Source organism: Pundamilia nyererei, unplaced genomic scaffold (genome assembly GCF_000239375.1).
Source record: "Pundamilia nyererei isolate P.nyererei 1_Seehausen unplaced genomic scaffold, PunNye1.0 scaffold00209, whole genome shotgun sequence".
In the NCBI taxonomy this organism is placed as follows: domain Eukaryota; kingdom Metazoa; phylum Chordata; class Actinopteri; order Cichliformes; family Cichlidae; genus Pundamilia; species Pundamilia nyererei.
In genome coordinates this window covers 698,780-714,881 of record NW_005187610.1, presented here as the reverse complement: position 1 = coordinate 714,881, position 16,102 = coordinate 698,780, and the positions used below count along the sequence as shown (strand labels likewise).

General features: G+C 40.5%; 1 protein-coding gene across 2 annotated transcripts in view; it reads left to right on the top strand.

Annotated features, from left to right (window-relative positions):
• htr2cl1 (5-hydroxytryptamine (serotonin) receptor 2C, G protein-coupled-like 1) overlaps positions 1-16,102 on the top strand; it is a 136,748-nt gene that overhangs the window by 77,148 nt on the left and 43,498 nt on the right. The gene's annotated exons all lie outside the window — the stretch shown is intronic.

Below are 16,102 nucleotides of genomic sequence, written 5' to 3'. Positions count from 1 at the left end.
CCACCATGGTCACCACCCATCTTGAGGAGTTTGCCCCCTCACATATACTAATGTGCCACAAACAGGACTTTAATATCACCAACCATTCCCATGTTATTACCGTGTATCCATATAAATGGCCCACCCTGTACAATAAGGCTATGAAAAAGTCATTTGATCCAGACAAAAAATTCCAAACTTTATTTTCAGAGTCGTTAAAATTCCCCTTTCTTAGCTACCACTCAATAGATATTAAATCAGCAGCAGCAGAGCCATCATTTACAAAGTAGAGCACTCATAATCTACTGCAGGAAACAACTAAAGAAGAAAAAAAGGCAGCCTTTCTCCCGTTTTTACACCCGGTGGCTGTGTTCAACTAATGATACTCCTGAAAAAGCCAATATTTTACAGAGTACAAAACAGTAAAGCTCAGTGATTTCATGAAAATAACTAAAAAACATCACTTGCTGTTGTTTGAAAAAAAAAAAAAGAGGGAAGGGAGGTAAAGGCCAAGAGGATTTCTGCAGTAAATGGAAGGCTCATTGTGACAAAACCACCTCTGACACTGAAAGTGTAAGCGGATGATTTAGAGGTTGGAGAGGGTCTCACATACACAGGGACGCAAACACATTTTGATCAACAATAACAACTACAGTCAAAGGAAGAAGGAAATAGGAAAATTACAAAAGCGTATTTTAACAAACTGGATGACATTGCATACAGAGGACAAAGAAAACACAAACTTCAAAGATGGTTTTAAAATAGAAACACTATAAAGGTCAGTAACTAGCTCCCTTGTTAGAAGAGCTGACAGTGACATTAAGAAGCAACTAACTGTGCAGTGCGGGCATTAGAAGCCCATCTGGGACATCTGTTTGAGCGGTCCAGTTGCCCTGATGAAAATACACTCATACAGTTTACACTGTGTTCACGCAAGTGGTCACCATCTGGTGTGCTATACATAGTCCTGTCGGGAAAGTGATGCACTTTCAGTACATTCCAGGATGGAAAGCTATGCTCCATAAGACTTACGAGCACCACTGGAACAAATGTTTGACTATTACATTGCTCATACATATTATGTTTGTTTGATTTTGCACAGCAATTTGTAGAAAGTGCTACTTCAGGACTTTCCTTTCCATGCATGTATGGAAAGTTTTTTTTAAAAAAATAGAGAACAGAAAAAACATTAAGCATGAGAAATATGACAAATGAGTCAAAAGCAGCATAAAAGGTAGAAACTGGAGTAGAGCTGGGTTGCAACGTGCCTTGCAGATGTTAAAAGCTGAGATGAAACCTTTATTTTGAAGGTGAATGGTCTCCATGTCCTATGCGCATTGCACTCTTCAGTTTCACTCCCATTTCACTGGCAAGTGTTAGCAGACAGATTAGCATCATTCGTGCAAATGACAAATTACTGTACCAATCTGCTAGTGACAACACCAAGAAGTACTGTTCTGTACTGCACCTTCCTTGCAATCAATTTTGCTCGGCGACAGCCAGCTGCCTTTAACAGCCACTTCTCAGCCAGTCAGAGACTACACATTTTTCCAAAGTGACCACAGGGTGCCAAGTGGCCACTTACCTGCTTATGTAGGTTTGTATGATTACGGTTTAACAATCAATTTTGACTGACAGCAAACCAGTCAAAGCCAGTCAGAGAATACTCATTTTTCCTTGACAACCTGTGGTTGGTTAAAAAGTGTTCCTGCTTTACCAGGTGTAACAATTAAGTTTAGCATCCAGGCATCCATGAAAACAAATTTATAAATTTAACAGTTACAAGTTAGCAGGAAGTTAGCTCACTAGTTTCCACCTAAACATGAGATAGCATGTTCTCACAGAGATGTTTCTGAAAAAATTCAAACGTACAGCTCTGCTATCACTTCCAACATAAATGAAGACAGAAAACTAAACAGCAGTGACTTCAGGGTTAATGAAGTTGGACTAGCAGGTATATAATAATGTGCTACCTGATTGCTAGCGACACAGCTATGTTAGCGTAACATGAACACAGCAAAGCTGGAGGGTGAACGCTAATGTTTTTTCCACTTGATAAAAGTTAACGTGAAGGTTCCCAGTGCTTTAAATGGACCAAACTTCAGTCAGGAGAACAACTGAGATAATCCATCCACAATACGAGGTTAGTCATTAATATACTGCAACAACATGGGAATAGAGCAGCTGCGAGAGAATTCAACATTAATGAATCAATGGTACGGAAGTGGAGGAAGCAAGAAGAATGAGTTGAGTAAAGTTTGACTTATCTGACTGTTTTGTTTCGCTTAATGCACCTTATGGTCTGAAAAATAAAATATGATTTTTGTATTTTTCTCCAGCATTACTGGTTCTGTTTGTCAACAATCAGATACCCTAAAGTGTTCACAATCCACCCAGTACACATATAACAGACTTACTGACTGGATATATCAAGCACACAGACACACAAAACACACATCGTATTTTACCTTCAGTCTCCCACCTTCATTGTTTCTTTCAGTCTCTCATTTCTCGTGATCTTTCTGGTGTGAAATCAACTTGTCCAACAGCATCTTTTATTTTCTGTTTCTCACTATAGAGTTCCCTCAGGGAAGGCTTCCTTTATTACTTTCCCAGAACTGGATATGTACTGATAGATCTGTCAGTGTATTTTATTTTGAACACAGAGTTTGATAAATAGCTGCAAATAAAACAAATGACAACACAAAAATGAATGCATGAATAATGAATGAATAAAATATTAAACCTTTGTTTGAAACTAATGTATGTAGGAAGCTTGAAGATGCCACACAGGTTTTTTTTAAAGACACTATGTCTTGATTCCCACTTAAAACGTGTTCAAATTGCAGTTGTGCAAAGCCCTAATAGAAATTATTTGATGTCTTCGAATGCCACTCAAAAATAAGAATTAATTTACAACGCATCGTTGTGGAGGAATTTTGGCCGACTTTTCTTTACAATGTTGCTTCAGTTCATTGATATGTGCAGGGATTCGTTTATACACAGCTCTCTTAAGGTCCCACCGCAGCATTTAAGTCAGGTTGAGGTCTGGACTTTGACTGGACCAGTGCAGCACTTTGATTCTTTTCTTTTTCAACCATTCTGTTTTTGATCTGCTGCTGTGCTTGGAATCATTTTTCTATTGAATGACCCAGTTTCAGCCAAGCTTTAGCTGTCAGACAGATGCCTTAAATTTGGCTCTAATATACTTTGGTATACAGAGATATTCATGGGCAACTCAATGACTCCAAGGTGCCCAGGTCCTGGCGCTGCAGAGAAAACCCAAATCATCACCCCTCCACGCTTCAAGTTGATGTGAGGTGGGGAAGGGGTGATTTGCTGTGCCTGGGCTAATCTGTCCAAAGGACATTGTTCCAGAGACACTGTTCTGTCATTGTCTTTTTAGAAGAGACTTGTTCATTCTTTTTAATTGTACTGACATGAACTTTAACATTTAGTATGCGAAGGCCTGTAGAGTCTGAGATGTGGCTCTTAGGGTTTTTTTGCAGTTTGTCTGAACATTGCACAGTCTGACCTCGGGTTGAATTTGACATTTTATGAACACATCTGAATGCTTCAACCAAACACATTGTGAGAACTTCTTCTTTTATAGAGGTGGTCACACTTGCTGATGATCAGTTAATCAAGTGCATATTATTATCAGCACCATTCAACTGAATTAAATTTGATTTATATAGAACCAAATGACAACAGCAGTCGCCTCAAGGTGCTTTATATTGTAAGATAAAGAGCCTACAATATTACAGGGAACTCCAAAAATCAGATGAACCCCCACTGAGTAAGGATTTGGCAAAAGGGGGAAGGAAAAACTCCCATTTAACAAGAAGAAACCTCCAGCAGAATTAGGCTTAGGCGGAAGGGGAGGGATAGCCATTTGCCACAACCATACTTACCCCCTTTATTTCTAGAGAAGTAGTCGCTGTCTACATAGTTTGTCACTTGTATCCAACACTGGAGCCACTCATGCAAGTTTTGTAAATATATATATATATATCGTTGCAGAAAAGATGAGCTGTATTGTAACAGGCGGCAGAAACAGTATTGACCATTTTAACCTTATGCAGCTCATTTTTTCTGACACTGAAAGAAGTGGTTAGGTGCATTATGCCCACTGGCTGCACATTGTGGGCATACAGGTGGATGATTGAGGTAGTAAGGCTGAATCAAAATATTTAAGTTTTGGCCATAAAATAAAAAATGCTGTAACACTGAATGTTACTGCAGCGTTGTTTAATTCTTTGCCAGCTTTTCACATCGCACAAAAAATGTAAAACTAATCATTTAAGTTATTAAATGAAGTATTAGTCACTGAACAACAAGGTCATGTTTCAACAGCTATGCACCAACAAGCAGGAGTGCATGTTAGTTGAGACTTTACCAGTATTTAATAATGTTTAGTTCTATAATCTTTTGACCGATTCTAGACTTCAATTACACAAATCCAATAAGTTTGAGAAAATTTCTGCTTGTAACATGAATACGCTGAAAGCCAGCCACAGATTTTAACTTACAGAAGATCTGATGCCTCAAGCAGCCAGTTACCAGAAAAATATAGCAAGCCAGCCAACGTTTGGGTCAGCAGAAAGACCAATATGCTCTTAAGGACAACCTCTAGGTCTCTTTTTACTTGAAGACTCTGTAGTTAAGAGGAACATTGGCTGAGCAGGACATAAATCAAGGAGGAAGCCCATTTCTAAAACCTATTTGAGTGGGTAAAATTTCTTTTTTGATTGCCTCTATTTCAAGGCTCACCCAGAGCACCAATTGCTGTGCTTTATGGCGTTGCTGTTGACACATCAGCTGCACTTTAATGGAATTTTTGACAGCATCACACACACACACACACACACACACACACACACACACACACACACACACAGTCTAAGACAAACAAAAAGCTTACTAAAGAGTCGACTTAGAGCTGAAGCAGTTTCGTGCACGCGCTCAAACGACCACACAACTTTTGTTTTGCTGGAATGTCATAACTTTTAATCAGAGTTATACTGAAGGGCTAGATCAGCTGTTTTATTATGAAAAGAAACTTTATTCTCAAAGAAAAGAGAAAGTCACAGGCAGCTACTGTGAAGGTGAGAGTGCGCACAGTACAGGCTCTGTGGCATCCGTGGCTGGTTTTAAAGTACCTTTTTTGTTTTTGGGATCCTTCAGTCCTTGTATTTCCATAATAGCTTTAGGTGCAAAATTATCAGCTAACGCTAACAAGCTAAACTGGCAAATCTCCATTCATAAAATTTATGTGTGAAACACACAGATACAAGTACAGTATCTGTATCAGTATCAACAGAATAAAGAAATACTAGAATTCATCTTTACCAAATCTGTAGCCCCTATTTTTTGTCAGATATATGTCAGTTATGATTTTGGTCTTGGCGCTCCAGCGGTTCACTGGGTGCTGAGGTTGAGTTCACTCGCTCCATTTATAGCAGAAGGGACGCCAAGCAGACGCCACTCAGCTCCCTCTGTCGGACCACCTGTCAGTCAAACTGGCCATGACCTCCAGTTCAGTATCCAGATGGATGGGTTATAAAAAACTAATCTATACAGTTGAAGGGGAACTTCTCCATGGAGAGCAAAACCATTTTTGTACCAGGCTGCAAATATGCTTTGTAATGCTGTAATATTGGACTTCATAACATGGGAGTGGAAGCAGAATTTGGTGCCACCCTCTACAGGCCTTTAGAAGAACTGCAGTTCTTAGCACCTGTGCAATCACTTCATTTTTCTATCATACAACACATTTGACAAGATGACAAATTACATTTACTTAATTATCTTTACTACAGTCTTGTGTTACTATTCCTCTTTTACAGTTTCTGCTACTTACTACTGCGTTCAAGTATAAAAAACTACTTTTTACTGCAATACATTTATTTGCTAGCTTTACATGAAACGGTCTTTATGCATCCCAAAAATATGGGAAATAACATACAATGTACAACCACGAATAAATCTCCAGTACATCTTCATAGCTACCCGGCAGCATATAAAATAATCATAAACTGGCATTGATGGACCTCTGATCATTATCCAGTAATGTCTTTTTTTAAATGGAGCAATCCACAAACCAGCAACTGCATGCTAATGGGAATATATTTGTTCTTTTATGTACGTAAATGATCTCAAACTATTTCCAATAGTTCGTGATAAGTTTTATGGTTGTTTTCTAATTTGCAACACACCAACCACTGTATTAGTTACACCTTACTAGTACTGGGTTGGGCCCCATTTTGATTTCAGAGCTGCTTTAATTATTTGAGACACAGATTCATGACAGTGCTGGAAACATTCCTCAGAGATTTTGGTCCACACTGATATGGCAGCATCACACAGTTGCTGTAGATTTGTCGGCTATACATGATGATAATCTCCTGTTCAATTACATCCCAAAGTTGCTCGATTGCACTGAGATCTGCCGACTGTGGAGGCCGTTTGAATACAGTGAACCTACTGTAATGTTCAGGAAACCAGTTTGAGATTATTTGAGCTTTGAGACATGGTGTGTTATCCTTATGGAAGTAGTCATCAGAAGGTGTCACACTGTGATCATAAAGGGATGGAGATGGTCAACAACAATGCTCCGGTAGGCCGTGGGGTTCACATAGAGATTAGTTGGTACTGAGAGCTGTGCTAAGAAAATACCCCACATACAAACAACCTGAACCGCTGATATGAGACAGGATGGCTCCATGTTTTGTGTTATTTACATCAAGTTCTGAAAACTGAATGCAGTAAATGGCCTGTATTTGTATAGCACTTTTCTAGTCCCTAAGGACCCCAAAGCGCTTTACACAACCAGTCATCCACCCATTCACACACTGGTGATGGCAAGCTACATTGTAGCCACAGCCATCCTGGGGCCCTCTGACCACCACCAGCAGGCAACCACAGGTATAGTGTTTTGCCCAAGGACACAACGACCGAGACTGTCCAAGCCGGGGCTCGAACCGACAACCTTCCAATTACAATGCGAACTCCCAACTCTTGAGCCACGATCGCCCAGTAAATCATCCAACCAAGAAATGATTTTCTCTGTTGTGCAGTTCGGGTTAATTATAGCCTCAGTTTCAGGTACCGCTCTGGTGTGGTCGTCTGCTGCTGTGGCCGATCTGCTTCAAGGTTTGTGTTAGTTGTGTGGGAAAATCCCAGCAGATCATCAGCAGTTTGCAAAATATTCAAACGAGTCCATTGGTACCAACAACCATGCCACATTCAGTGTCACTTAAATCACCTTTCTTCCTCATTCTGATGCTCAGTTTGAACTTCAGCAGGTCTTCTTGAACATGACTACACACCTAAATGCTGTCGCGTGATGTTTGTATTAATGAGCAGTTGAATGTGTACCTAACAGAGTGGTGGGTGACTGTCTTCGGAACGCAGTTCCTCATGATGAGAGAGATGAATACAGACACAAAAAAAAGTCTTTATAAAGAAACAGTTAAATACTTTGCTGCCAGCATCGTTCACCGCCTCCTTTTTACAGGAGGACACTCCCATCATTTTGATCATTAACCCGCGTTAGCAGGTTTTCCTGGGGAGGCAAATTATGTGTCACACAACTGCAAGAAGTTTTTTTACTATCATAAAGCATTTGGCTCGTGTTCACATGACATATAATATTTCTATTATTAATAAGATGCTTTGGGAATATAAAGCTGCCACCAACGCAGGCTTGAAACTGTCTCTGGGCTTTAACCTGGATTCCCATTATTAGTCATAGCGTCTCACTTTAGAAAAGCAGTGAGGCAACATGAGGTCCAATTTCCTCCAAATGGTAAAAACAGCATTTATATTCACTTCAGACAGAGCTTTTTTTTGCCATTAAGAAGACATATATGCGTAAATCACACATTCAATCAAAATTAAAGTGCAACTAAACTATGGATCAAAGCAAGTGGATGCCTAAAGGTTCTGCTACAGCATTTTCTGTCCTGATTTCTTACATGTTGTTGCAGTCCCCACCTAGATTACGTATAACGCATCACATGATCTTAAATCCTTATAAGAGAGATTATTGAAAGTGTCTAGTATTTAGAAAGTCTTTTCATTGATTTATTGACCTTTTTGTGGATATGAATATGGCATTTTCTTTCTTGACATTTCTAAAGTTCAGTTGTAATCAGTCTTCTGCCTCCTTCTGTTTTGATCATGAATTCACCTCTTTCAGTGGGGCGTTGATTCGCTCGCTCTGTATTCTGTTCTTTCCCCCACTCTCTCCTCCTTCAGTTGAAGTATGAGCTCATAAAATGCAGTGCACAAGTTCGTACTGACACTGCCCAATATGGGGAAGTAAATACTATGGTGATATGTTCTTTAACCTGCTTATCAGCTCGTTTTCCCCACCCCGGATTCCTTTTTCCAGTTTTTTCCTACCTTTTCTTCATTTTCTTTCATCTGTGCCACATCTGTCTTTCTGTTCCCCCTAAAAGCACAAAATAAATTCTACAATGAGCGTATAACTTTTAGAGCTTTTTCAGGGGCAGCTGAGGCCTGGGAGCTTTTGTGGGATGTCCATTAATCAGTGGTTTTGGATCCCGGCTCCTCCAGTCTGGATACTAAAGTGTTCTGGGACCAGATATTGAGCCTTAAGTTGCACTTTTATTTGTATTAGGGGCACATTAAGAAAATAAATATGTTATTTATTAAGCACTTAAATTAAATCCCTCGATAAAATGCCTTGTGTAGGTAAGTTAGTGAAGTCATACTTCAGAATCGGTTTAAGTTTAGTAGATAGAGTGTGTGGTGTGGTGATAAGCAGAAGGACGTTGACGAGATGGTGCAGACAGCTCCATCTGGTCAGAAGGATAAAGCACACAAACTTGGAAGAGCTTGTTGATGCTGTACGGGGTATTGACTGTGTGCATTGGTTGTATTTTAACAGTCAAATCCATGTGTAGGTTAACTTCTTCTCTTCACTGATGTCACGGCTGCCGAGGCGAGCCGTGTGGAGTTGGAAGAAGGACCCAAGATGCAGGCAGTGGATGAAATGCTAGTGAGGTTTATTTACAAAGGTGTAGTGGCAAACAAGCAGTGGGGCATGACAATAACTGAAGACACCTAAACTGGGGGAACTAAAAATAACAGAGCTGGGAGCATACGACAAAGGGATGAGAAGCAGAGAGACGCAGACGAGGAACAGGACACCGTGGAACACAGGGTAACGCAGACGAACCGGCAACAGGCAGGAGAACACACAGGGCTTAAATACACAGGGAGTAATCAGGGAATGGGCCACAGGAGGGAGACACAGCTGGGAGCAATTAGGCTAACGAGACAGGGGAGAGGTAAAACTGAACACACTGACATGAGACATGAACTTTCAGAATAAAACAGGAAACTAACAGACACAGAACCAGACAGGACACTGAACTTGACAGGCAGACTCATGAGCAGACACAATAACACCATGGACAGACAGAGGGAACACAGAGAAGTGGGAGCAGGCAGGCAAAGAACAGAAACCTAACAAATGGCAAAATCACAACAGAATACATACTCGAATAAACAAAAGCACAAGGAAACACAAAACACTGAGTCCTCAGACTCAGGACCATGACAACTGATCTCCTCTATGATTTGTGTTTTAAATGTAATAAAAAATAACACGAAGGCTTCAACTTGCTGTTCTCATAACTGAATGGGGACGGCAGATGGAAATCCGCCCACAGTGTAGGGTAAAGACTGGCTCATTTGGTAATATGGACATTTTCAGTTTGTTATGAACACATCAGCTGCCCTGCAAGCAAAGAAGTAAGGTATAACTGTGCTAGCTGTCCTCAAGAGTTTGATCATATTACAGGCTGTTCTTCAGCAGGCGAGTGCTGCTGTCCAGACATCCATTTTTACCGAGCACCTCGAGGAGTCTTCATCTAAAAACTAAAAGGGTCGAAGGTCAGTCTCAACCTTGGAATCACTGCAAGGGAAAACACTCTGGACTCAACTTAGCTGCCGGGTCGAAAGGTTGGACCGAAAAAAGAGGAAAAGAAGCGTGCAGGGCAGAGGAATTTACGAGTTTTATGGCAAGTATAATGAAAACTCCATTTGGTAATAAAGATTATGCCATAAAACTGTTTCAGGTGCATTTCATGAGTTCATTAAAAGAACCAAAGTGTGAGGAAGCTCCTCTTTCCTCTCTGTTTCATTCCTCACTTATTTCCTCCTTCCTCTCCTTCATCTCCTTCTCTTTTAAAATAAGTTGGTAGTTAACACTTTGTCATAGTGAGCCGCTGGTACTGTCCCGTTGGTTTTTTCTTTCTATTATCTGTCTTCCCTATGCTTTGAATCTGGATTTTTGCACTCTGCAGCTTTCTCTTTTCTCTGTAGTGTCCAAATGCTGGGCTTTATTTTCTTCTCTGGCTTTTTTCACACAGCTGAGTATGTTTGCTGCGTATAATCGTGAAGTCTCGACCAATTTAAGGAGCGCTCTGTTCTGCTCTATGTTGTTTGTCGGAGTGAGCTGCAGTGTGTTATCTGTCTGCCTGGTTTTACACACTGCACAGCAATGCTTTTGACGCATCAGTATGCCCACACCCATTCAGAAATCCCCTCTCCCCCTATCCCTTCTCTCTCTCTGACACACAGACACACAGATGGAAGGATTATGTGGTTTTACATTAGCAGCGCAACTCTTTGTTAATGGCCTTTCAGTCATTAGCAGCAGAGAATACATTTTTCTGTTTTTGACTCTTTCAGCCTTCGGCCTCTGTTATTAACTCACTGAACAGCTGTTGTTGTCAGTAGTAATCCTGTGCCGACTAACAGGCTTATGCAGCAATGTATAATATTACACTTTATTTTGGAGCTGATAGTTCAGCAATGGGAATACCCAAAGATTATAATCCCCAGGGGTTAAACGAAGATCCCGATGGGATGTGAACTGTTCTGTCGCATAAATGACAGCTTTCAGTTATGCGACTCCCACCCCTTCACAATCTGAATGCATTGACCAACTGTTGCACACTTAGATTAAATTAAATTTCTAACCAGCGTGGCTTTATGAGTCCGCCTTTACAATATGATCTGTAAGTATGAAGACATAGGACATCATTTTGTATACTTTTGTCTTGAGACTAGCTCGGCATGCTAGGTTTCAAATGCTAGAGAGGTTAGATGTCTAATGCTAAACAACACGTACTTCTTACAGTAGCATAAATGAAATCAACATCAACCAAAGATACTGTGAGTCCAAATGTTAATTCACTGTGATTACAGAGAGTTTTGTGTATAAAATCACCACAGTGCCACAAGGTCTCCAAATGGACTAGTGAATTAGCTTTAGTTGCTAATAGTTAGCTTCACTGCTACAGACTAAACACATAATGGAGACTATTGGCCAACTTTCCTACTTTCTCTTCAACCCTGTGGATCAAGGTCAATCTATTTACTATTTTGTTTTTCCTTACCTGCAAATATAAAGACATTGTTACTAGTGCTGTCAGCGTTAATCTCATTAAAATGACGGTAACACCATAACCGCATTAATATGGCAAATCTCCGTTAGCGAATTAACGTGGCTCGACCCGTGTGAGGGGCTGGAACGCTTTAACGAGCTAACCGTGCAGCCCTCACAGGGGGCGTTAACTTGCTAACGGAGGTTTGCCGCATTAATGTGGTTATGGCGTTAACGTCATTTTAACAAGATTAACGCTAACAGCGCTAATCGTTACTTGTTTTGTACACCTCATTTTAGGAGATAGTCACTCTTGTGTTGTAAAAACGGAATTACTCTTCCAGTATTATGCATCACTGGAGATTGTGGCGGGGCATGGTCGGCGGTGCCACTGCAGGGTAGGTGAACGCACCTGCAGGGCATCTCCAATCATGCCTCGCCGGGTTAAGACTGTCATGTTGTAGTTGTGGGTATGTGTGGCTGGCAGCTAGGGAGCTGCAGCCATGGAAGCATGTTAGAACAGCAAAGTATGCTGGAGAACGCAGAATAGTGGTCGCATCCAGCTTCATTCCTGCCGCAGAGATTTGGGCACACATTATAAACAACTAAAGCAAGTAACATATTTGAACAATCAGAACATTCTAACAGCATACAGTATTATAATTTAATAAAACATACGGGGGTGTACCCTTACAGTACACATCATGCATTCAGTTTGAGTTCATGGATAAAAAAAGATATTTACAGCACTCTTTCAATCCACCAGAGAGATAATACAGATCTTACTCCAGAATCAGAAGGAGTCATCATCGGCTCTGCATGTAAACCAACCAAATGTTTTCCAGCGTGCTTAGCTTTGAGCTAATAATAGTAGTATATTACTTATACAACTGCACAAGAAAAGGAATGCAGCCAAGAGAACACCAGTAAGAGGGGATGAAGGTTAGATCAAAAAATAATTTCTGAAAAGCTGAAAGTAAGAGATTGGTTACTCCAGAGCAGATTATATTATGAATGTTATTGTAGGGTCTTTACCTTATAATATAAAACACCTTCAGGCATTTCCTGTTGGGATTTAGCACTATATAAATAACACTGCCTGTTGCTTCATGTTGAAAAAGCAGCAAAAATCAGCACAAAGAACATAGCAACTCGACCATTATCTTCTAAAAAGGTATGCACTGAAAACACCGTTAAACTGTCTGAACTGCACCTAACTATGCCAAAAGTCATTCAGAGGTTTTGCATGCACACAAATGTTGGAGGCCTTCCATGTAATCTGGGTTATAGTCTGTTTATCACTGATTAGAATTGGGCAATTAATCGCCTGCTAGTAGGTACAGCAGGTCTCCCGCTGGTGATCTCAATGGGAGTGATTACCACCTACAAAGTCCCATCAATGAGAGGATCTGATTTGAAGAGGGTTCAGCACTTTCCCTTTACTGCTCGTTCCCTTCTGCTGCGCTCTTCTGACCTCTCTCCACATTTTTTCATTAAACTCAGCTGCTGCACAACTTACTGTGGGAACATCTGAAATTACAGCTACATGAAATATGAATCATTGCACTTTCACCACCATAATGTGAATACATTCAGTAGGGCATGCCAGGTTTCACAACATCATTGCACTTCGTTGCTACCTCCACCTGAGAATTTCATGTCGTTTCTGAGTTTTATCGATCTATCTCTCGAACTACCCTCGGTATTACCCTAACACTGTTACACAAGCTTCTTTGAATTTCTGCCAGGTAAATCTACGAGCAGCTCAAGACGAGTGGTGAAGATACAATCCTGCACTTTTACTATGTTGTACATAGTAATTACTGAATGAAAGCAAGGCATTAAAGTCAAATAGACGTCTATAGGAGAGTCTCCTAAGTGCGCCGTCCTTCCACTCACTTGTGCATTCTCTCTATGAGACGTGAACTGAACCAACAGGTTTTTCTCAGAGTGGAAAATTAGCTTCTCCATGCAAGCTGTATTGGTCTGCTGTGGTGAAGCAGCCTTATGGGTGAATTACGCTTCAGCAGGAAATCTACGTCATGACTTACGATGTAACTGGAATCCCCTTTTAACTCTATGCCATAACCTTCCAAGTAACCTGAGGTGCACCTCCCGAGAAGCAGAGCTATGTTTCAAGTCAACGACTGAAAGGCGATGAAGGTTTCGGCATAGAAGCATAAATCAGGCATTATAGAGAGGATGAGCAGTTTTGTCAGTACTTTTCTTGCTTAGAGGTCACTATGCTTCCCTTTTCCCAAACATCAGAGCAGCTCCATGATGAAGCTGGCTTTGGATCCTTCACGTTTCCAGTCTGTTTTGTTCAGCTCTGCCAAAATGGCATCTGTTGATGTCTGTGTGTCACTTTTACCAGCTGTTGCTGTGGTTAGTAGGCGCTCTGTGAATTCATCCCAAATGTCACTCGTGCCACTTCGGGTCTTATGCCTCGAGCGTGTTGGTTTCCTGTTCCCGCATATATTTGAATGTATTTGCTTTAGAATAAGACTCCCAAGGCTATAAGCACATGTACATATGGTATAATGGAGTCAAAGGAAATAGACCTGTAAGAAAAAAAATTTTCTGTGGGATTTAGGTGTTTCGGGATTATATTACAGACTTAATTATGACTTTTTTTCCCCCATTCTTGTCCCTCCCTTCTGTAACACTTTGAGCTGTGAAGGATAGGCTTTTATATAAGCTTGGCTCGCTGTGAGATAACTGCCTTTTGGATCCTCTTTAAATGTTTAATTATTGCAGAGTGTCAGGATTTCTGTTTGGAGTGTTGAATGTGCCATTAATTTGTCTGCCAAGTACGATATTTAGCTTATCCTCTCCACTCTTCTTTACTGACAGAAAACACACTAATCCAGGTGCTTCGTCAAGAGAAATCGAGCAATGCAGAACCTCCAGTTTCAAGATAATGTATTGGCTTTATATTCCTTAAACTGCAACACCACGCACAGTCATCTCCTTTCAGGGTAGCTTTTCAATGTTAGCTTTTAACAGTGGGTTTCTTTGGCTTCTAACTCTTTCAGCGTCTCTTTCTGTTATTTAACCCACCTGGCAGACTGACTCCAGCCAGGCTGTCTTATTGTTGTAACTTTGCTCCATCTGTCCAGTCCATTATGTGGCCTCATGGCTTAGTGACCACACTGATGGAAATGACCCGTGTGACATTTAAACACAATCCATATCCATCCAACGCATGCCACATGGAGCACGACATTTGATTTTTGTGTCAGAGCTGCATCAAATAGCGTCACTGTTACACATCTGGGACCTGCCTGTACATAGGCCTGGGTGCTGATTGGTAGTAATGTGATTTGAACACCTTGAAGTCATCACTTATTTCACTGTGTTTCAGTGAGGCTTAGGTGGCAGTTTTAACCAAATGATCAACCAAAATTTCATCAAGAAAGAACAAAGTACCATATCTGAACTTAGTTTGAGAAATTGTTGGATTTTTGTCACTTTTTCCCATCCAGCTTTGAAAAAAACTCTACTAAGTGTGAGTTATTGTCTTCTTAATGTGTTCAGTTTAATTCAGTTTATCTATATGGCGCCGAATCACAACCACAGTCTCCTCAATGTGCTTTATATTGTGGGTGGTTGGTTAAAAATTGCAGCTTTATCCATCCATTTAATTTGCGTTACTTATCTGGGTTCGGATCGGGGCCGCAGTTTAAGCAGAGACACCTGGACCTACCACCCACCTCGTCCATCTCTTCCGGGGGGAGAACCAGGGCATTCCCGAGCCTGTCGAGACATCAAACCTCTCCAGTGCGCCCTGGGTCTACCTTGGGGCCTCCTCCCAGTACAAAATGCTGGAAACACCTAACCTAGGAGGCACCTACTTGGTGTCCCAGTCATGCCTGATTGTGCAGAGGACCCCTCCTGACTGACTGAGAGCCTCGACTTATCTGGCTGAGCTCAGAAACCCTAAGAAGAAAACTTCTTCCAACTCTAAAAACTCATAAATTTTTTTTTTTTTTTTGCCGTCTAGAAAAGGTAGTAAGAAAAGAAATCAATAAAATAAAATAAATCTATGATAAAAAGTTCTTGAACACATACTTTTTCAACTTCAACTTGTGGGCCCTGTGTGTTTCACATTAAACAATTTTTTCCTGAAAATATTCATAACAACAAACATATTTTTTAAAGATACGTGACGAATGACATGAATCAGAAAATACCACTGAACATGTATAAGGGATATATGTCCTATAAACACTGTTTTGCTTTGGCACCATGTAAATAAAACTGAATTGTGTTGATTGCATTTTTGGTGTCAAACATAAGGCCTGAGGGCCATAACTGTCCTGGCAAAGACTCCAAACTTTTAAATATATTTTAAGAAGATTTTCAGATAGCAGAAGGTTTAGTTTTACCTCTGATTATCAAAATTTCTGTTTTTGTTTTTTTTTTTACAGTGGGTCAACAAAAAACAAATAACAGAACAGAGATTTTCAGTTTTATAATTACAGGACCATTTGGCAAATGAGCAATCAGCAGTTTCTTCATTTACTACAGCAGTATTTCTTTAATATGTAGAAAAACTAAAATGTACTATTGAACCTGAGCTTATTTTTCTTATACTAGGATATCTCAGGGATTAAATGTGTAGACAAACTTCTTTTACTGACAGAAAGGGGAGTTCCCCTGGTCCGGCCCACCAGTCATTGATCAATGTGAGTCGTA